Raw genomic sequence first — 23,789 nt, forward strand, 5'->3', positions numbered from 1 at the left:
CTGTTGGCTGCCTCATTTATGTATGCAACACGAGCCTGGATATTCAGTTTGCAGTCTCACAGGTCATCAGATTTATGCATAGCCGAGGGTCTAAGCATTGGCAGGCTGTCAAGAGGATTTTCCGCTACCTTAGTGGCACTTTACATCTTGGCTTGTTTTATCCCAAGGGGGGATCATTGCCGCCAGACTTACATGCTTTTTCGAACTCAGATTGGGCTGGTTGTTTGACACGCGAGTGTCCACAAGTGGTTTTTATTTCATGCTTGGCAGGTCATGTATATCATGGTTGAGCAAGAAGCAACCTACTATGGCCACTTCGAGTTGTGAGGCTGAGTACATGGCAGTCTTCACAGCTACGGTTGAGTTGTATGGCTCAGACACCTTATGGCTGATTTGGGTGTTGGACAGGACACTGCCAACACTATCTACACTGACAGTCAGAGCGCATTGGCAGTTGCGAGGAACCTAGTTTTTCATGCTCGCACAAAGCACATTGAGGTGCATTACCACTATGTCAGGGAGAGGCTCTCAGCAGGAGAGATCAGCTTGGTTTATGTGCCAACACAGGACAACCTTGCAGATCTTTTCACAAAGGCATTGTCTCGTGAGAAGCTTGAAGCTTTCCGCAAAGCTTTGGGCTTACTCCCCTTTGTGGATTGATCCTGTCCTCAGGTCATGGCACTTCCCTTTACTTATGTGCCAGCTCTCGTTCATCGCATCACTCCAGGGGGGATTTGTTACCATATACATGTGGTAGTGATGTGTGTGAACATACTAGGACCGCCGGGGCATTTTTTCCCTCTTTAGGAGGTTTTTTCCCCCATGCATTGTACATACGCCCATCACTCTAGGGCTATCTATCTTTCCATTGAACACTAAGTAACACACTCTCTATTGTGTGCCTTGAGCTTCCTTCATCTTCTCCAAGTTGTGTGTGTTTTCTCTGCAACCCTAATTCCAACACTTTCACCTATGAATGGTTCTTCTTCCTCTTTCCTACCCTCATTCCCTGCTAGAGCTCTCCACCTTTGAAGGTGTTTGGGGCCTTGGGACTGAGGATGGGGATAGTTAATTCTTTTTGCAAAGTTTATGTTATGCTCGTGATGCATGAAGCTTTCCATCTTCATTGCATCACCTAGGTCACAAGGAACACAAAGATTGTATTATTGTACCAAGTCTCTCTTGATGGGAGAATCTATAATACAAAATCCTATTGGAGGGGGGACCGGCTCCACATAAATCCGGTCCTCAACTATTGTCAAGTTCTCTAAACTATCTCTCTTGCAAAAGTATTTTTCATGCCAAGTTACTTAAGTACTATGATTATGTTTCTACCATCAATTACGTTAACCCTCTATGTTCTCAAAGTAGTCTCAGAAAAATGTGCTCTTTAATTATCCTAATTCCTCTATTCTCAAAGTTCATAGGTGATTTCCATTACATTGGTATCAGAGCTATTGGTTTCTCTTTTCTTGCTTAAGAAGAGAGGTCCTTATGTTGTCCATGAAATATTGGGCCTGTTAATTGCAATAGGGTAAGTGGGACAGGGATCTATTATCTTAGTTGAGAAGGACTTAGTTTGAGGTACACCATTGGGAACTATAGTCTTAATAATGGAGCCTCTCTGGGCTTGCCTTTGGCTTTACCATTATTGAGCTACAAGGAAGCTCAACAGAAACCATAGTCAACCAAGCAATGTTAGACCCTCTCCACTAGTCTTTGCAATCAATAGTGTCTAACCACGGGTGTGGCTTCGTGAGAACTTATTTTTAAAGGTAAAGAAGAGTAGTGACTAAGGTTTTTGAGGGTACCAAAGCACAAAGTAATCTTATACATAAGTCTAATTAGCATGGTTGCCAATAACCAAGAGAGTAGAATGAACATTTCTAACTTTGATTTTTCACATGAGGGTGCTAATGATGATGCCCCCATGTTTGTCAATTATCTTGTTACTAGGTTGCAGCAAGCTATGGGTAGCCTTGCTTTGCAAGCCAAAGTTACTGAACAACTTTGTGCTTATGGGATTTCCCTTCCTCTCTAAGAGGAGAGAGATCTTAGGAGGTATTTTTATGAGACCCCCAAAAGAAGACTCTCTCCCATACGAGAGGAGGAATCCAAAAAACAAGAAAGTAATGAATCCCTAAGTTCCTCTGAAGATGTGGCTCCACAAAGACGACGGTCTAGATGGTCGCCAACTCCTCCAAAGAGGAAATGATCAACCCATAGTCCTTCTCCTCGTCTCTCCGTAAGGGAAGAGAGGAAACAAACGAAGAAAAGGGCAAGAAAGAGGTCACCCTCTTCTCCTTCTTCTTCACCTTCCTCCTCTTCCGACGAAAGCTATGGCTATTCTCCTAGAGAATACAAGAGGGGAGGACATCACAAATCTTAACCTGCATGGCGAAGGTCCCAAAATCTCAAGAAGTTTAAAGAGAGGGGAAAGAGCGTCTCTTTTCTCAACTTTGGTGCTATCGACAAAGTATTGGCCTTCATCCAACAATTTGATGCATCCTTTGGAGATGGCTTCACGGAGTCCTCCAAGCTACGCCATGTACCTATGCACTTCCAAAAATCGGCTCGTCAATGGTGGGGCTAGTCTTCTAGGCAATGGTGAAGCCCCAAAGACATGGAAAACTCTACGAGTTTCCATCATGAAGCAATTTCTTGCAAGCGATGCAAAGGACAAAGTGCTAACCAAATGGAGGAGTTTGATGCTTCTCTCTCATGAGTCTATCCACAAATACGTGGACAAGTTTTGGGATTTACATCTCAAGGCTACTATTTTTTTAGAAGATAGACTTAACCAAGAAAAAGAAACAATTTTGTGCGGAATTACCTGAAGAGATGGCCAAGTAGGTCAACTCCCAATGGCCTGGTTCTATCATCGAAGTAATCCACCACACTATGGTCGCTTTGCGCATCAATTTCCAACAAGGGGCTAGACAAAATTTCAAGCCCATGGGAAGCAAAGACAAAAGTGATGCAAAGGGAAAAACCAATGCCCAAAATTCTTCCCAAGGTAATTCCAACAACACCAAAAATTTGTCCAAGGAGAAAGGATGTTACAAGGAGAAAGAAATTCTTCCCAAGGTAATTCCAACAACACTCACAATCGGTCCAAGGAGAAAGGAGTTTACAAAGGTAAAAATAAACTCTCTCTTGAAGAGCTTGAAGCTTTTCATAAGGACCACAAATGTTTTAAGTTTGGGGAGTAAGGACACAACTATCGTTCTTGCCCCAAAAGAAATGCTCGCAATGACACTCCTAGAGCTTCCACTATCAAAGCTCCAAAAGAGGATGTTCATTGCAAACGATCACCTCTCTTCTATGCTTGGGGAAAGGTAAGGGAGCATGGTTCCTTCATCTTGTTTGACCGTGGATCTACTCATAACGTCATATCAATGGAGTTGGCCACCAAGTTGGGCATTCAAGCTTTCAAGATGGGAGATACCGTAATGGCCGACACCACTTTCAAGGGACAACAAGCCTCCATTACTCCCTTGATTGGGAAGTTAAGGCTTCATGTACAAAGCTATGTTGACAAAGAAGACTTTTTCATCTCTCCTCTCCAACATGAGGATGCTATCCTTGGGGCACCATAGATGATAGTGAGTCTGGTCGTACTATACCACTTGTAAATCCTCCTTCTTTTGATAAATCAATGAAGAGCTCACTTTTTACGTACATGATTTTTGTCAAAGAGTCCACTCACATTCTACATATTTTGTGTAGCACATCCACCAAGTTTCATCTCATATGGGCAAATAAGTTAAGAACTGAGTACATATTACTCTTTTCAGGAAGTTCTGGGGTAAAAGGCAGTGAAATTTTAAAACACTCATATCCAAAATTGGGTGTGAGCACATATGCATGTTGCACATATCAAGGGGCAGTTGTGGTAGAAACAAAACTCCATTTAGGGTAAAAAGACATCATACACGTACAATGTCTTTTTGGTCAGAATTGAGTCAAATTGTGCATATGAGTATACCCTTGCGATCTATAGTAGATAATGAGAACATGGAACCAATTTCATCAAGTGGGAAGCACTATTGGAGCTAAAAAGTACCAAAATATGGTTTGAGACAAGTGTATGATTGCATTGTTCATATCTAGCAAAACAAGTGTTGAAACTGAGTTTGGAAAGCTTCTGAGAGTTGCTTGCATGGTAGAGAACCTCTAGAGTGGAAATCTTCTCATTTTGGCTAGATAGACAGTATATGCATATGATGTCTCAAGAGCATATTAAGGGACCAAAGCTGACTTTAGGGTTAACCTAGGGGTCTAACACCTCAAGAAAACTTAAGTACCCAATTTCACCTAATTTGAGTCATATTGTGGTTTAGAAAACCTCTTGAGGAGTTGAGAAATATTCTGAAAGTTAGAGAAGGATTTAACCAAATTCGAGATGTTAATACCACGAAAGGAGGATTTAAGCAGATTCCAAGTGTTAATATCACAAAAGGAGGTTGGATTGAGACTTAATACATCAAGGAGAACCTAACATTAGAAATTGAGCTAAATTTGGCACATAGACATCATACACCTATAATGTCTAAGGGCCAGATTTAGGACTTATGTGATTGGATTGAACCTGCCAGAGTTTTCTAGCTAGCTCTAGCACCCCCTTTGTCAAGTCAAATCAGTGTGAAGAACATATATAGGGAGCTAATCCTCCAAAAAAAAAAAATTGGACAAAACTTACCCGCAAGGTCATATCAATCAACACTGAATAGTACTAAAGTGAGTGATAAAGATTTGCAGAGTCTAAAGTTTTGTAAAGATAGCCATCAACAAGTTCCATCAAGTTGAGACCAATTTGAAGTACAAACAATAAAAAAACTCGAGAGCAGTGAAGACTAGCCCGAACAAGTAATGACTACAAGCAAACTATTGAGGTAAAAGGTTTGGATTGATAGTTGTGTGTTTAACAAAATTGATGTATTTGAGATCAGATAGAAATCTCCAAAGAGAACGAGAAAACAAGGAGACCATGCTAGCTTAGTGTCTACCTGTGTGTTTAACCCTACGTCTTTGAGTTAAGCACAGAAAAGACTTTATACTTCTTTTCATACAAATCAGGTGAAGAAAGTGTCATAATATATGTTGAAAAGTATGGACGGGAGTATGCACCGATAGAAAAAGCGGAAGTAGCGCGATTGATAGGCACCGGAGTAATTCCAATAAATCCAGTTGCAACTCAAGGACCAAACCCTACCCCTAGAAAGTCTACAAATCTGTTTGAAGAAGTGCAGAATACGGCCAGGTTTCCATCTAGTCAAGCTAGAGTGGTTGAAATGCCAATTTTTCCTTCATGTCTGAACCCAAAACCTGAAACTTTGCAATCCTTGTTGTGTTCCACATTGACAAGGGAACATGAATTCTATAGAGGAGAAATCCCTATCACAATAGGATCATATGTGACCCCCAGTTTTAACCGCTTTGTTTGGATTTTAGGGGCAATCAATGATCAAACGATTGATGCCACAGTCTAGGCAATACGCATTGACTCGGACAATTCCCGTATGAAGACAGTCTTTCATGGGGTGGTCGCCCCCACACTTGTAGCATGGTCCTAATGGTTGTCGTGGTGCTATTGGAACTCCCCTTTTTTGGTAACTATGCCTCAATCCACCTAAGCCTCCATTGACTATGAAAAACAATGTTCTCTCATCCAAACTATATCTGCTTTCTCCTGTAGCATGTGCCATTGTTGGTGGCCCAACATGGCCAATCATGCTCCATGGTTCTTGTTCTCTCAGCTATTCTAGTGGGTAATATGAAGGACAAGCCATAGGTCCACTTGGATCTTTATAATATATAGGTACATGCACTAAGGCTTGTTCCTTCGGTTCTTCTACAGTGGGTGTATACCTCACACCTATCGGTCTTGCTCTTGGGAGTGGTGGTTGTTGCCCCAAAATTGGTTGTGGTCTTTCAACCCTTACTGGTCCTGGAAAATTCCCAGCCGTATAAGTAGGAATTATTAAGAGCCTCTCCCTAACATAGTTGTAATGGGAATGGCCTATGAACTTAGAGAATAGCGGAATTAAGAGAATTAGAGTGGGCAATTTTGAGAGCATAGAGGGTGAACTTAATTGGTAGTAGCAACTCTATCATAACACTTAATTAACTAGGCATGAACAATACTTTTACAAGAGAGAGAGTGTAGAGAATATGACAACAGTTGAGGACCGGATTTATGTGGAGCCGGTCCCCCCTCCAAAAGGAATTTGTATTATAGATTCTCTCATTAAGAGAGACTTGGTACAATACAATCTTTGTGTTCCTTGAGACCTCCTTGGCATAATGAAGATGGAAGGTTCACACACCAAGATTTTGCATAATTTCAACAATCAATCTTAGCTTGGAAACAATCAAGAACTTGTGAACATCATTAATCTTTGTGTTCCCTAAATCATTTGAGTGCATGAAGATGTATACTTTTATGCATCAACTTGTGCTTAAAGCAATAATTAATCTACCTTGCAATACAATTAATCCACTTGCATTAAGTAATTAATCTACTTGCAATAAACCATTAGCCTTCTTGCAATAAGCATAACATGCACTTGTAGAAAGCATTAACTATCCCAAGCCTCAGTCCCAAGACCTCAAACACCTTTGAAGGTGGAGAGAGCTAGCAGGGAATGAGGGTAGGGAAGAGGAAGAAGAAACATTTCGTAGGAGAAAGAATTAGTTCCTCACTTATCATACTCTTGCTGCTAGCATACATAATAGCATAGTAATGAAGAAGAAGGAGATGGCAAGCTTAAGCATTGAAGCATGGCTCTTGGTTGGATTTGCACTCCATAGCCAAGAGTGTTGGTGTAGGCTCTCAACCTCTACTTGCTTGGAGAAGGAGAGGGAGCTCTTGCACTTTGCATAGTACCCATGAGAGTGTTTGTGAGTGTGTGTGGGTGAGTATACCCCCTAAGCAACCCCCTAGCTTGCTTGGGTCAACCCCCCCTTGTAGCTCATGCTTGAAGCTCATTGGACCCCTCCAGGCCTAGCCAATCACAAGCAGGAGCCATTACAAGCAACAGGGGTAGCCTTGGGACAAGTGTCCCCCTTTCCCCTTTGAGAGAGAGGACTTGATAAATGCAAAATCAATTAATTAAATATCCTAAATTATCATTGGACCCCTTGGGTGGCCAACCAATAGGCTTCAGGCACACCATGAGGGAAACATGGGGAGGAACTTGACGAGTGTCCTTGCTGCCTCTTCAAGCTGGGGCTTCCCTTGTGTGTGTGTGTGTGTGTGTGTGTGTGTGTGTGTGTGTGTGTGTGTGTGTGTGTGTGTGTGTGTGTGTGTTCTCTCTCATCCCCCCCTTGTAGGCTCGCCCCCCTCCTTGTAGGGATATTTTTGACTTTGGATGAGCAAGCCCCTTAGTCATCAAGCATGACAAAGCACTTGAACTAGGGGGTGTTCCCACAAGCATCTCAAGGCACCTCAAGCACCTTAATCATGTAGCAAGTGAAGCACCTCAAGCATGGAGCCAGTCAAGCACCTCAAGCATCTTAATCAAGCACCTCAAGCATGTCAAGCACCTCAAGCACGACAAGCACCTCAAGCAGGACAAGCACCTCGAGCTTAGGCCGGGTTCCCACCTCAAGCTCAACCCTAGCTTGCCTAAGGTCAAAGGACTTTTACACACATTATTGGAGGTCTTCAATGAAGCTAACCCTAAGGTCTTATGCTCCATTGGTTAGCCTTGCTCTTTGATAGACCATCTCTCATTTGGGCCCCTTAACCATTGGCCCCGTGTTGAGATTGATCTATAAGCACATGTCTATATCTTAACCCTTGTTCCCGTGTATTCTCCCACGTTAAGTGATCAGTTTAATATGAGAAAATCATTTGGGTTGGATAGATATTAATTTTTATGACATTACCTCTCTCTTGAAATCATAGTCGTCCTCAACTATGAGGTAGAGATGGTAAAGTCTCACCCATTAGTCCATTGGTCTTAGCGGGTAGAGGATGCATTTTTACCCTACGATATCATTCCAGAGTGGATGACTAATCCACTTGGTGCTTGAGAGACATTGTCTGCCGCAAGCATGTCTGCTCTTTTTAGTCCATATCATACTTCCAAAGTAGAGTGACAAGTTCTACTTGGTGTTTGGGAGACGTAGTCACCACAAACATGATCCTAAGTATGCATACTTTAAAATTTGTGCACAAAACATAAAAAGAGAGTCCTATAAGACAAAAACATTGATCATTTAAAATGCATTTCTTTTACATTTGCTTACTCTTTTGTGTCATTGTAAGCATCATTAACAAGGTTCATATTATCCTTAAGCCATGTTCTTTGCATGCATTTAGCATCTTTGAAAGGATAATTAAATAAGATACTGTCAGTAATCTTACCATTTCTTAATACCTTGTCTTCTTGTTGAAGGATGAACTTGGGTTGGAGCTCCTCTGCTTCATCCTTGATCTATGGCGGTTCTTTATTTGTGTATAATTTGCCTTAGATGAGCCTTGGGGAAGTTTAGTAAGACCCAACTTTTTTTTTTTTATATATTTAAGGATAAGGCTCTTTTGTGCCTAACGGCAGGAGCCTCTTTTGCCTAGCTAATAAATGGATATAGCCTGTTTAATCTTGTAAAAAGATTCATTTTGATCTCGGCTATACTCCTTTGCAATGAAGATCTTCCCAGGTATCTTAAGCTACAAGGGACTTTTGGATCTTCCGTCTTTAGCCTCGAAAGGTAGTTTCTCCTTAGAAGTATGTTGACGTTATTAGAGACATACTGTTGTTAAGATAAGTACTTCTCTCATTTTGAGCATTGATCTACTTCGAATCACAGGCTTTTAGTAGATCAAGGATCATTAGTTTTGTAACTTTGCTTTTGGCCATCCATTGGAATAGTAGGCCGACATAAGAGGATTACTCTAATTCTGATAGAGACTCTATCAAAAATTAGTGGTCATAGTAGGATTTCTATTCGACACAATTGGATGTTGGCAAGCCATGGTCCTTTTTTCATACTTCATCTTTTGGTATACCATACATTTTGAAACATTCTCTTGTATGTTATTGTTTCTTGGTAAGCCAATACAAGTATGCTTTTACTCCTAGCAGAGTAAATTCAAATTCCTCTTTGCCCCGCATATGGAAGGAGCATGGGAAGTAAGGAAAATATAGCCTATTGAGGTATGGAAGATAACCATCCTTTTACGTGAGTGGTTCTTTTTCTTCCATTTGTAAGGCTATTATCATATCCCTAAAGCCTGGGTTAGAAGCATATTTAACTATCATAAAACATAGCTCATTGTAAGTTGCTATTGATATCCTATCTACCCTTGGCCATTGGGAAAGTGCATCGGCTACATGATTGTGCTTGCCAGCAATGTGAGCAAAGTAGAATTTAAGTTGCAAAAAGAAATTTTCCTACCTCATTTGATTGTCCGAGAGCTTGGTTTGCATCATGAATGGAGTCCGCAAGAAGTACTTCCATGTGTCTAGAGCATTTAAAACAGCTCATAGGTCCTTTTGTATATGACCAACATTCGCTCATTGGAGTTGATTCTTTGAATCTCGTATGCTATGGTATTCCCTTCTTGAAGCAAAGTTTTGCTCAAAGGCAATCATCCAGGCATTACATTGGACCTCAAATAGCTTTGAGAGATCCCATAAGTTGAGAAATAAGTTTCTCTTTAAACTTTTAGAAGTATTTTTCTCTCTTTGCGGTCCATGTATACTTAACGTTCTTTTTTTGTTAAGTCATGTATTGGACCTGCTATAAGCATGGATTTTTCCTATGAAGCATCTTTAGGATGCACTCATACCTTTAGAGCTTTGCAACTCATGTAGATTCCTTGGATTAGGCCATCTTTTATTACCTCTACTTTTTGTGGATCCATAGAAATACCACCTTTAGAGATAATGTGACCTAATTATTGAATCTCTCTCGAAGCTTACCAGTCCATGTTATTGCCTTTTTGAACTCCTCTTGTGGAGCTTGTAAAGCTCAATAAGGAGGCTTATTAGGCAATGAGCTTCATGGTAAAAGCTCCATTGTATGGCCATTGTCCCCTCATTGTGGAGATAGCTCACGGGGGTATCATCATTAAAAACATTTTGGAATCCATTTAAGAATTTAGACAATTCTAATTCCTCTTGATTCCTGTTTTCTTAAATTATTATTATTTATTTAATAATATTGTTATTGGTTGAAACGTTAAATTCATTTATAGACTTTCTAACAGAAATCATGTATATGAAAATATAAATTTTCATTACCTTGTGAAAGCATGCATATTTACAAGGAATAGGATACTATCTGACTCATAAACATGTATGTACATATCTCCTAGCATAGGAAAAACAAAAGCCTTTTTCTATAAGCATCCTCTTTTGGAGTTTCCAACATAGAAACTCAAGGTGGCTTGTTGCGCGCATTTCTTTGGGGACAAGCACGATAGACATGCCCTTGTTGTCCACACTTGTAGCATTTGTTATCCTTACGATAACACTCTAGCTCTATTGCAGAGAGTTTATTCTTACCTTTATAGACTCCTTTCTCCTTAACTTTGTTATCGGTGTTGCTAGAGTTGCCTTTGGAGGAAGTTTGAGCATTAGTCCTCCCTATAGGCTCATTTTGATCCTTCACTTCCATGGGTTTAGAGTTTTTCTTAACCCCTTGTTGGGAATCGATTTGAGAGGTGACCATAGTATGGTGTATGACCGCCGATATGGTATTAGGCCTTTGTGAGTTAATATACTCGGCCTTCTCTTCAGAAATACCCGCACATAATTGTTGCTCTTGCTCCCCAAAGTCTATCTTTTTGTAGATAGTGGATTTGAGAAATAAATCCCAAAACTTATCTACATACTTTTGGATAGACTCGTAGGGAGAGAGTTTCAAGTTTTGCCATTCTGTGAGGACATTTTCTTGAGCGTTGCTTGCCAAAAACTGTTTTATGATGGAGGCTCTTAAAGCCTTCCATGTCTTTGGAGCTTTTCTTTGGGCTCGTAGGCTATCCCACCATTGTCGAGCGGAACTTTGGTAATGCATAGATACTTGACGCAGTTTAGAGGACTCTGTGAAGCCCTCATCACCAAAGGCCGCTTCAAGTTGTTGGATGAAGGCAAAGACCTTGTCCATAGCACCAAAGGTGCCAGCATGGGCAAGAAAAGTGGTGTTCTTCCCTCCCTCTTTGAACTTCTTTAGCTTCTTGGACCTTCTCCATACCGGATAGAACTTGCGATGGCCTTTCCTCTGGGGCTCTTTGAGAGAAGAGCCGCTACCTTCATTGGAATATGAGGAAGTTGATGAAGATGGAGAAGAGGGTGACCTCTTTCTCTCCTTTTCCTTTATTTGGTACCTCTCTTCCCTTTTGTGATAACGAGGAGGAGGACTTTGCAGTGATCTTTCCTTCTTGGGGGAAGTTGGAGATCGTTGAGGCTGCCGTCTTCTTGGAGCCATATCTTTGGAAGTATTGGAAGACTCACTTCCTTCTCCTCCTCTTGGTGAAGGCTCTAAAGTAGAGACTTTATCTTTCTTCTGGGATGGAGGTAAGCCCGCTAGTAAACATTTAAGCGCTTTGTATGGGTTCTCCTCTTCGCTCGCCGTAGAGAGCCCTCTCTTGGAAATCTCATGAAGAGACTTCTCAGGTGCTCTCTATTTTGGGGGAGTTTGGAGAATCCCATAACTATGAAGTTGTTGGAAAACTTCACCTTGTAGGAATGGGTTTTCCATAGCTTGTTGCAGCTTAGAAACAAGACATTTGATAAACATGGGAGCATCATCATTAGCACTTTCATGTGCAAAATCAAAGTTATCAATGTTCATTCTACTCTCTTGATTATTGTCAGCCATGTTAACAGAATTTATGTATGTACTTAGTGTATGCTTTGGCAATTCAAAACCTTAGTTGCCACTCCTCTTAGCCTTTGAAAATTGGCTCTTAAGTATCTACACCCATGGCTCAAAGTGGTTAATTATAGAGAGTAGAGGAGTAGGTCTAACATAGCAAAATTGCCAAGGGCTAGCTCCTTTCGTACTTCTTATGGCTCAATAATGGTAAAGCCGTAAGCAAGTCTAAAAAGACTCCATTATTAAGTCCAAAGCTCCCGAGGTGTGCACCATCCCCCACATAGTGGGCTTAACAAAACCGATATTAGATCCCAGTTCCACTTACCCTATTATAATTAACAACATCAACCATTTATAGGCTACTTAAGGACCCCTCTTCTTAAGCAAGAAAAGAGAAACCAAATGCTCTGATACCAATGTAATGGGAATGGCCTATGAACTGAGAGAATAGCAAAATTAAGAGAATTAGAGTGAGCAATTTTGAGAGCATAGAGGGTGAACTTAATTGGTAGTAGCAACTCTATCATAACACTTAATTAACTAAGCATGAACAATACTTTTACAAGAGAGAGAGTGTAGAGAATATGACAACAGTTGAGGACCGGATTTATGTGGAGCCGGTCCCCCCTCCAAAAGGCATTTGTATTATAGATTCTCTCATTAAGAGAGACTTGGTACAATACAATCTTTGTGTTCCTTGAGACCTCCTTGGCATAATGAAGATGGAAGGTTCACACACCAAGATTTTGCATAATTTCAACAATCAATCTTAGCTTGGAAACAATCAAGAACTTGTGAACATCATTAATCTTTGTGTTCCCTAAATCATTTGAGTGCATGAAGATGTATACTTTTATGCATCAACTTGTGCTTAAAGCAATAATTAATCTACCTTGCAATACAATTAATCTACTTGCATTAAGTAATTAATCTACTTGCAATAAACCATTATCCTTCTTGCAATAAGCATAACATGCACTTGTAGAAAGCATTAACTATCCCAAGCCTCAGTCCCAAGACCTCAAACACCTTCGAAGGTGGAGAGAGCTAGCAGGGAATGAGGGTAGGGAAGAGGAAGAAGAAACATTTCGTAGGAGAAAGAATTAGTTCCTCACTTATCATACTCTTGCTGCTAGCATACATAATAGCATAGTAATGAAGAAGAAGGAGATGGCAAGCTTAAGCATTGAAGCATGGCTCTTGGTTGGATTTGCACTCCATAGCCAAGAGTGTTGGTGTAGGCTCTCAACCTCTACTTGCTTGGAGAAGGAGAGGGAGATCTTGCACTTTGCATAGTACCCATGAGAGTGTTTGTGAGTGTGTGTGGGTGAGTATACCCCCTAAGCAACCCCCTAGCTTGCTTGGGTCGACCCCCCCTTGTAGCTCATGCTTGAAGCTCATTGGACCCCTCCAGGCCTAGCCAATCACAAACAGGAGCCATTACAAGCAACAGGGGTAGCCTTGGGACAAGTGTCCCCCTTTCCCCTTTGAGAGAGAGGACTTGATAAATGCAAAATCAATTAATTAAATATCCTAAATTATCATTGGACCCCTTGGGTGGCCAACCAATAGGCTTCAGGCACACCATGAGGGAAACATGGGGAGGAACTTGACAAGTGTCCTTGCTGCCTCTTCAAGCTGGGGCTTCCCTTGTGTGTGTGTGTGTGTGTGTGTGTGTGTGTGTGTGTGTGTGTGTGTGTGTGTGTGTGTGTGTGTGTGTGTGTGTGTGTGTGTGTGTGTGTTCTCTCTCATCCCCCCCCTTGTAGGCTCGCCCCCCTCCTTGTAGGGATCTTTTTGACTTTGGATGGGCAAGCCCCTTAGTCATCAAGCATGACAAAGCACTTGAACTAGGGGGTGTTCCCACAAGCATCTCAGGCAAGCATCTCAGGCAAGCATCTCAGGCAAGCATCTCAAGGCACCTCAAGCACCTTAATCATGTAGCAAGTGAAGCACCTCAAGCATGGAGCCAGTCAAGCACCTCAAGCATCTTAATCAAGCACCTCAAGCATGTCAAGCACCTCAAGCACGACAAGCACCTCAGGCAGGACAAGCACCTCGAGCTTAGGCCGGGTTCCCACCTCAAGCTCAACCCTAGCTTGCCTAAGGTCAAAGGACTTTTACACACATTATTGGAGGTCTTCAATGAAGCTAACCCTAAGGTCTTATGCTCCATTGGTTAGCCTTGCTCTTTGATAGACCATCTCTCATTTGGGCCCCTTAACCATTGGCCCCGTGTTGAGATAGATCTATAAGCACATGTCTATATCTTAACCCTTGTTCCCGTGTATTCTCCCACATTAAGTGATCAGTTTAATATGAGAAAATCATTTGGGTTGGATAGATATTAATTTTTATGACAATAGTCACGTAATGCACCTCAATTTTCTTTATGCGAGCATGAAAAATTGGGTTCTTCACAATTGCCAATGCGCTCTGACTATCGGTGTAGATAGTGTTGGCAGTGTCATGTCCAACACGCAAATCAGCCATAAGGAGTCTAAGCCATACACACTCAATTGTAGCTATGAAGACTGCCTTGTACTCATCCTCACGACTAGAAGTGGCCACATTAGGTTTCTTCTTGATCAACCATGATATACATGAATTGTCAAGCATGAAACAAAAACTACTTGTGGACACTCACGTGTCAAAACAAACAGCCCAATCTGACTCCAAAAAAGCATGTAAGTCTTGTGGCAATGATCCCCCCTTGGGATAAAACTAGCCACGATGTAAAGTGCCACTCAAGTAATGGAAAATCCTCTTGACATCCTGCCAATGCTTAGACCCTAGGCTATGCATAAATCTGGTGACCTCTGAGAATGCAAACTGAATATCCAGCCTCGTGTTGCATACATAAGTGAGGCATCCAACATCAGCTTGGTAAAGAGTGACATCTTCAAGATCACCAGCATCATGAAGACTCAATTTTAAACTTGTTTTCATAGGAGTGGTAATAGGTCTGCAATCCTCAAGTCCAAACTTACATAGCAATGTCTCTTTGCAACTTTTTTCACACAAGGCAATACCACCATCACACTGCTTAAACTGTATACCCAAGTAATGATGCAACAGCCCCAAATCTTTCATCTTGAAAGTAGCATTCAAATCAGCCTTAAATTCAGAAATATGTCTCTCATTTGGTCTAGTGATCAGCCAATTATCCACATAAAGAACACAATGAGAAGTACATCACCCTCACTCTTTACATACAATGTGCTTTCTATTGGACTGTTATGAAATCCTCATTTGACCAAATGAGTGTTAGCTTTCTCATACCAAGAACAAGGAGATTGCTTCAACCCATCCTCTTGTTCTTTCTTGAAAAACCGTGAGGTTGAGTTACATAAACTTCCTCAAATATGTCACCATTCCAGAAAGCAGTAACAATGTTTGACTGATATACACCCCAACCAAAATGAGTTGGCAATCCACATAGAAAGTGCACAGTAGTCATACGGCAAGTGGGAGAAAAATTTTCTTCATAATATATGCCATGTTGTTGTGCATAACCTTTTTCAAGAAGTCGAGCCTTATAACGATCAATCTCACCATCCAGCTTGCATTTCAACTTGTAAACCCACTTTGTACAAATGGCCTTTTTGCCAAGAGGAAAATCACATAAAGTCCATTTGCAATTTTTTATAAGTGCATCATACTCTGATTGCATGACAGCCATCCAATTTTTTGAATTATGTGCTTCATCAAAAGACAAAGGTTCATCAACATCATGTAAGCTAGACACAGCCAAAGCATAATAATTTGATGCATACAATGCATGGCAAGAACCTGAACGAGTACGGTTAGACAAAGGTGCATCCAATTTATTGTCACACAAAGTATGCACCAGCTATTTAAGCATACATCTAGCTTTCTCATTCTCAGCCCTTTCCTTATCAAGTACATCATGTACATCTGCTTCAGTAATAGGCTGATCTATAACATTTTCAAAAACCCCATAGATTGTACATTTTCCTCATTGGAATTTACATTTGAACTTCCATCATTGAAAAGAGGCAACAAAGTGTCATAAATGTCATGTGAGCTAACATTATTGTCTCTAGTACATAACAACAAGGGTTGAATAGAATCTTCCACAAACACAACATCCTGTGAGACCAAGATACACTTTGTTTGCAGATGATACAACCTGTAAACTTTGCTTTTACCACTATAACCGACAAAAATACATTTGACAGCCTTATCATCCAATTTTTTGTGTTGTGTTTGTGGCACCAAAGCATATGCCAAACAGCCAAAAACACTCATGTGATCAATAGAAGGCTTATTATCATGCCATGCTTCTTATGGAGTAATAGACTGCAAAGCTTTTGTAGGACACCTATTAAAGTACATAAGTGGCACACAAGATGGCCTCAAGCCAAAATGAATGTGGCAAAGCTTGACATTTGACCATACATCATGCCATTTCCATAATTGACCTATTTTTCCTCTGAGCAACACCATTTTGTTGAGGCGTATAATGCATCCTACATTGGTGTTTTATCCCATGACTAGCCAAAAATGCATTAAATTCATGAGACAAATACTCCCCCCCTTGATCGGAACGGAGGGTGCCCATAGTACATTTTGAGACTTTTTCAACCATACCAAAAAAATTTTGAAGCACATAAATACTTCGGACTTCGCTTTAAGTGGAATTACCCATACATGCATGGAGTAATCATCAATAAAGGACGGAGTTTGCATGGGTCCACAAACATCACTATGCAAAAATTATAACCTGCATTGTGGCCCTAACCGAACCATCCTTTGGAAACTTTGAATGTTTCATCTTACCCAAAATACAGCCTTCACAAACATGTTTGACAAGTGCTTCAAGAGGCGGCAAAGAAGCAACCATATCAGATTTCTACAAAACACAACAAACTGGCAAAATTTAGATGACCAAAACATGCATGCCAAAGTTTTTCATCTGAAATAGCCCTTGAATCTGCAACTGCATTTGAAAAATTTTGTCCACACTTGTCATACAAAGTGAGCTTATACAACCCACGACACAAAAGGCTAGATGCAACAATTTCATCACCAAAACTGAGATCATGAATTGTACATCTATCATCCACAAATTTGACTACAAGTCCAAGTTTAGCAAGTGAAGATACAGACAAAAGATTCTTCTTGATCCCAGGTACATAAAGTGCATCAACAAATGTAAAAGAACTGCCATTTGCAGCAGTAAGCACAATCTTTCCAACTCCATGAACCGGATAAGAGGCATTGTTGGCACAAGTGATTGAATTCCCATGAGGGACAGACTCGAGAGAGTTGAACAATTCACGATGTGAGGTAATGTGAAAAATGTCCAAAATGTGCATGCCAAAGTTTTGCATCTGAAATAGCCTTAGAATCCACGATTGCATTTGTGAAATTTTTCCCACGCTTGTCATACAAAGTGAGCTTATACAACCCACGGCATAAAATGCCAGATGCAACAATTTCATCACCAAAACTGAGATCATGTATTGTACATCTTCCATCCACAAATTTGAGTACAAGACTAAGTCTAGCAAGTGCAGATACAAACAAAATATTCTTCTTGATCTCAGGTACATAAAGTGCATCAACAAGTGTGAAAGAATTTCCATTTTTAGTAGTAAGCACAATCTTTCCAACTCCTTGAACCGGATAAGAGGCATTGTTGGCACAAGTAACTGGATTCCCATGAGGGATAGATTCAAGAGAGGTGAACAAATCATGATGTGAGGTAATCTGTTTTGTAGCACCACTGTCCAAATACCACACATGTGAATCTCCAGCAATTGACATGCATGCATCATGGGACAGCAGGATTATAAGTACACTTTGCACTAAAAGCCCGTTTTGCATCAACATCAACATCATAGTCTCCTTTCACATACATTTGTAGTGGAACCAGCATTAGTAGTGGAATCAGCCTCTTTCTTCTTAGCCTCTTTGGCCTTCAACATAGGACATTGCTTGATCATGTGATCATTAGCTTTATAATAACGGTAACGCATCTTCTTTTTTCCCTTATCACCAGAATTTCCAGACAAATTTTTTCCAACAGAAGCATTAGGAATAGGTGATTTTCCACTCGAAGAAGAACCATAAGAAGTGGATACATTGTTGTTACCACCTTTTCTTTGAGCAGCAATAAAGGCATGTTCAATTGCACATTGTCTAGTGTTGTTTTTTCTGGAAAGCGACTCTTGCAAAAACAATGTGCATAATGCATCAAACTTGACAACTTGAGGATTTCCTTGGGTCATAAGTCTCCAAGTACTAGAAAACGTCTTGTAAGAATCTGGCAAGGCATCAAGAACAGTCTGCACAAGGGAACTGTCTCAAATGACTTCTCCTATAGAAACAAGTTTCTCATTGATATCCTTGACACCAGCCAGGAAAGTGTCCATGTCATCTTCCTCATGCATAATCTTGGGCTCCAGCTCTTTACACAACAATGCAATTTTTGCCTCATTGTTTCGATTTGCATAAAGACCAACCAAAATATCGCAAGCCTGTTTTGCAAATTTCACTGAACAAATGTGAGGAGTAATAATGCGCTTCATATACAATGCAATTAATGTATGAGCCTGCGCATATTTTACATCCCAACCAACTTGCTCAGTCGTAGGCAAAACAGCTCTAACAACAACAATCCTTGCAGCAAGACCTGCAACATCCTCAACATCGCCTGTATCCTCAGAACCAGGACGTACATCAATGCCCTGCACAATGTTCCAAACTCTCTTCGACACAAGAACATGTTGCATCATATAATCCCACATAGGGTAATTGTACCCATCCAGCAGTAAACATCTTGAACACATCTGTGTTGTTGTCAGCCATAGTAAATGTTGCACCTAATGTTAAAACTGCCCAAAAAGAGGAGAAAGAAAGTAGGAACAACACGTGCTATATAGCACAAACCGTAGAAGACCATAAGGGACCTATTATGCAAAAAAAAGGCATTGACAAAAAAATTGCACAAAATGACAAAATATCATGCACATTACTGCATGTAATGGAAACGGAGGCCGAAATGAGCACAAATCAAAAATCTGAGCAGACTAAGCTCGTCGAGCCTACCCAAAATATTTGTCGACCTACAAATGCTTGCCAAATCTCACTGAAATTGGAGAAAGTGAGCTGGCGAATGCTGGAGCTGCTAGCGACCAAGCCCGGGAGGACGCAACCTTCTCTAATACCAATTGTTGGAACTAGGGTTGCAAGAAAACACACACAGCTTTGATAAGATGAAGGAAGATCAAGGCATACAATAGAGAGTATATTACTTAGTGTGCAATGGAAAGATAGATAGCCCTAGAATAATGGGTGTATATACAATGCACAGGGGGGGAAAACCTCCTAGTGAGGGAAAAATGCCTCGGCGGTCCTAAGTGTGTTCACACACATCACTACCACATGTATATGGTAACACAAGCTAAAGTTCAAGTTGCACAAGATAATCCAAAACTTCCTTAGTAGAGGCAAAAAGAAGAAGAATAGAAGAGGATAAAGAGCAAGTGCCCAAGCTTCCTACTCTCCACGTGAGCATAAACCCTAAAACAACACAAGAGGCTAAAGAATATAAGTCCCAAATAACTAAACAAAATTTTTATGTTTCTAATGTAGCTTCACTTGATTCTATGTGATTGATAAAGTGGACAATAGTCTCAACTATTGAGACTATGATAGCTCTCACGAAAGATCTACCAGAAAGAAAGACGGAATTTCCTTGTGCGCTTGAGAAAGTTGCACAATCTTCATACAACCAAAAGTTGATAGAGAGTATGAAAACTAAGCTAGATCCACTTTTGGAACCCTTTCATAAACATCCTCAATCACAAGACCTTGGACTCCATTTCCCAATGGAGTGAGCCCTCGTGCTTAGGTTGTCTTGCAATCTCAAATATTGAGGAAGAACAATTGGGATTGGACAAGAAAATGGTGGAGCGTCTATAATAAATTGGGGAGTTGGATGACCAACTCATTCGTTCTAGGAAGAAGTCATAAAAAATACCATGGAGGGGAATACTTTTCCATTCTTCTCTATCCACTATAGAACCCTATGAAGAGGCAGAAATGGGATTCTCCACTCAAGAGTCCTAAGAAAGAGACAATAGAAAAATGAGTAGTCAAAAGACCCTAAGGATTGTGCCTAGCTATATGAGAGTGCTTGAGGCTAAATTTGATATTGTCTCTATTACATCAATGGCTCTAGATATAGCTCTTGACAAAGATCCAAACAACATACAAGTAGTTTTAGCACAAATAAATTGTGTTATGCTTAAAATACATCTAAATTTGCAAAAGGATATGTCATAGAGTAAGAAAATTACCCACAGCTACATTGAACATGACCCTACATATATTAAATTTGTCCAAAGGAAGAAACAAAAATAGTGCCCATCCACAAAATTTATTACTAAGATCATGCAATGGACAAAGGGAACACCACCATGCCTATGGAGCATAAAGATAAAAAATTTGTGGCTACCTTGAATGTCGGGATGGGAATGAGTATAGCCAACAAGACAACCTAGGAAAATGGGGTAAATATGGGGTAAATAAGCCCTTAGAAATATGAAAAATGTTCAATAATTGGTAGGTAGTGGATTTAAAAAGTTGATCAGTCCTATTAAGAATGTCCAAGTCATTATTTGTGGGATGCAAAGCATGCACACCTTTGTTATACTAGACTTTGGTAGAGGTCCCAACTACCATGTAATTATGGGACAACCTTTTATGAAAAATCTTATGGTCATTCAATATTGGGGGTTTGAATATCTCTATCTGTGAGATATCTGGAAGTGAAAACATGGTTTAATGACATCACTAGTGATTACCAAGACATAGCAAGGATTTTGGGAGTAGATTTTCAATGATCTATTACTTTGCCACCAAGCAAGGATGATAAAGTGTACAACGGGCAATATAACCTTCTACTTTTTGAGGCCGAAGAAATAGGATTTTTGGCTTTCTACATAAAATAGAACCCCAAAATCCCCTCAGACATAGATCATCTTTATTAAGACTTCCCATATGATGAGTTAATCAATCAATAATGGATGCACATTTTGACCACCATTGGCACTTGTGACCTAGAATCAAAAACACAATCTTGCGAGAAAGAGGGTTACGAAGTTATTCTAGTAAAAAAATGGTATCAATATTTGATAACAACACCCTTATGGCTATAAGGATATTATCACCATGAAAATCAAGGAGGAAACAGATAAATTGCTAGAGGCCAAAATTATCTATGAAATTGTACACACAAAATGGGTGTCTCCAATCATAGTGGTGCCTAGAAAAATGGAGAACTTTGAGTTTTTTTTCAGTCTCAAAGAAGTCAATGCTACCACCATTAGGGACAATTATCCTTTATCAATCACAAACCATGTGCTAGAATGCTTAATAGGAAAATAATTCTATAGTCTTTTGGACAACTTCTCTAGCTACAATCAAGTGACCACAACACCTCAAAAATAACATAAGACAACATTTTTCCAAAAACAAGGCATATTTGCATATCACATGTTTCCATTTGAGCTCACAAATACTCTAGCTACTTTTCAGTACTTAACTTACAACATGCAATAAGGAAAGAATAGGATCCTTTCGTCTTGGTGGGGCCTTTATGGTATGTATTATCACGAGACTCTTGACTCTAGAGTTGATACCAATGGCATCTCCTATGAAACCTACCAAAAGCTCTCCCTAAGTAGCACCACCTCACATAGCTTTGCTAACACATCAACACACACTTTGGGCACTGTCACTTTGCAACTCACTCATCAACTCTCACTAGAGAATACACTTTTCACATTGCCCCACCCACACAAGGTGCATGTTTTTCCATTCTTAGCTACTCTTGGATGCAAAAAAACAAGTATAGCATTGAGTAGGAAATGAACTAAGAAACATTCTACACAAAGACAATCACAAGTATTTTTCTTCTCAAGGCCGCTAACTTACCCATAGGGAGCAAATGACCACCCACACAAGGTGCATGTTTTTCCATTCTTAGCGGCTCTCAGATGCAATCAAACAAGTATAGCATTGAGTAGGAAATGACCACCCACACAAGGTGCATGTTTTTCCATTCTTAGCGGCTCTCAGATGCAACCAAACAAGTATAGCATTGAGTAGGAAATGAACTAAGCAACATTCTATACCAAGACAAGCACAAGTAATGTTCTTCTCAAGGCCGCTAACTTGCCCATAGGGAGCAATTGCCCACCCACACAAGGTGCATGTTTTTCCATTCTTAGCCGCTCTTGGATGCAAGCAAACAAGTATAGCATTGAGTAGGAATTGAACTAATCAACATTCTACACCAAGACAAGCACAAGTAATGTTCTTCTCAAGGCCACTAACTTACCCATAGGGAGTAATTGACCATCGGCTACAATTATCCAACCAATTGCACTTCATAAAAAATTATCTCTCTTCTGGGGTGGAAAATATGACTCAAAGGCCTCAACCACTTTTGTTCTACCAAGAAGCCTTTTCCCCAAGAAATAGATACTTCAAGAAATACCTCCAGCGACAGCACCAATAGCTCCAACAACTTGGCCTCACAAGCATTATAAACCTCACCTACCACAAGTAGTGAGAATATATTTTAGAACAATGAGATGGGTACCAAAGTAGATATTGAAGGCACATGGCTATTATGAAGGATCCCTAAGCAATCGGCTCAAGCCATTGCCTCAAATCTACTTGCACCAATTGGATTTTCAATTACCATTGGCAATCAAGCTAAATAACATAACAATACTTCCATGTAGCCATGTCAACATTCAACTGCTTTAAAATTCCAATGGGTTCCTAGACCATGAGATCCACCTTCCCCTACAACTCAAACCCCAACTGGAGGGAAGATACCTCTTATAGCCAAGATACCAACATTTATTTTCGAAAGGGCCAAATATCATTATATTTTATTGTTTAGTATGCAATCCTTTGTAGAATTTAGTCAAGTCATAGCCCCAAACCTAGGTTTTCATAAAAGTCTAGATTTGGATTGCTTCATCCAAAATGACAATAAGCTTCTTTCTCTAACAAGGTCTACTATGTTAGATATGACTCAGACCTTGGTTGTAAGTAGTCATTAGCTTGTTAAACCCATTTGTTACAGTGAAATTGGATTTTGGATTCTGTTTTTGAGTCTGGAGCCATATTTCACCTATGGAGCTTTGGTTTCTGATACTAGGGTAAGATGGGTAAATGGCTACATAATTTGATGGTGTTTGAGCTTTGGGTTACTTTTGTTGTGATAAAAGCCTTGGAGTGTAGAGGTCTGTCCTAATCCATCCGTTAACCATTATGAGACTTCATACGCATATGAAGTCTTCCTTGAATTTTTTGGCATGTGTTTCTTCTGGAGCTTCCCCTGGTGGTTGGGACACCCCATATCAACTATGATTCCCATTTGGATATGGACTATTTGAATGGGGTTTAGAATACCCCCTAGGAGGAATTTTCTGCTTTAGTACTCCTAGTGGTCATTAGCTAGCCCAAACTTTTCCAAATTGAAGTTATGCATTGTATGTAACATGGTGCACAAACCAGTGCTGAGAAATTGTTGGTTAGGCTCTCAAATAATAGTTTAGACTTTATACGCGTATAAAGACTATTGATGTAAAATAGTGATAAATTCCCCACGCTGGTACGGTAAGGCTTGTGTAAAGTATCCATGAACTCTGATATGACTTTGGGCTTGTGAATTGTGATAGAAAGGCTTCAAAAGATGTCATGACACATATTTGGCTTTTCTGAATGAATGAAAGCCAAATCACTTCCAATTGTGCTTGATGTGTGTTAGAGTGCTCATGATGATATTTTTCAAGTGCTAAAAGCCTAAAATACCAGCTAGCCTGCTATATCAAGGCTTGTAGACTTTATATGCGTATAAAGTCTACTTGAGAATTTTTGGTCCAGATTTATTGCATACCTAGTCCATGATG

This window comes from Adiantum capillus-veneris, chromosome 1 (genome assembly GCF_014529385.1).
Source record: "Adiantum capillus-veneris isolate H3 chromosome 1, ASM1452938v2, whole genome shotgun sequence".
NCBI lineage: Eukaryota > Viridiplantae > Streptophyta > Polypodiopsida > Polypodiales > Pteridaceae > Adiantum > Adiantum capillus-veneris.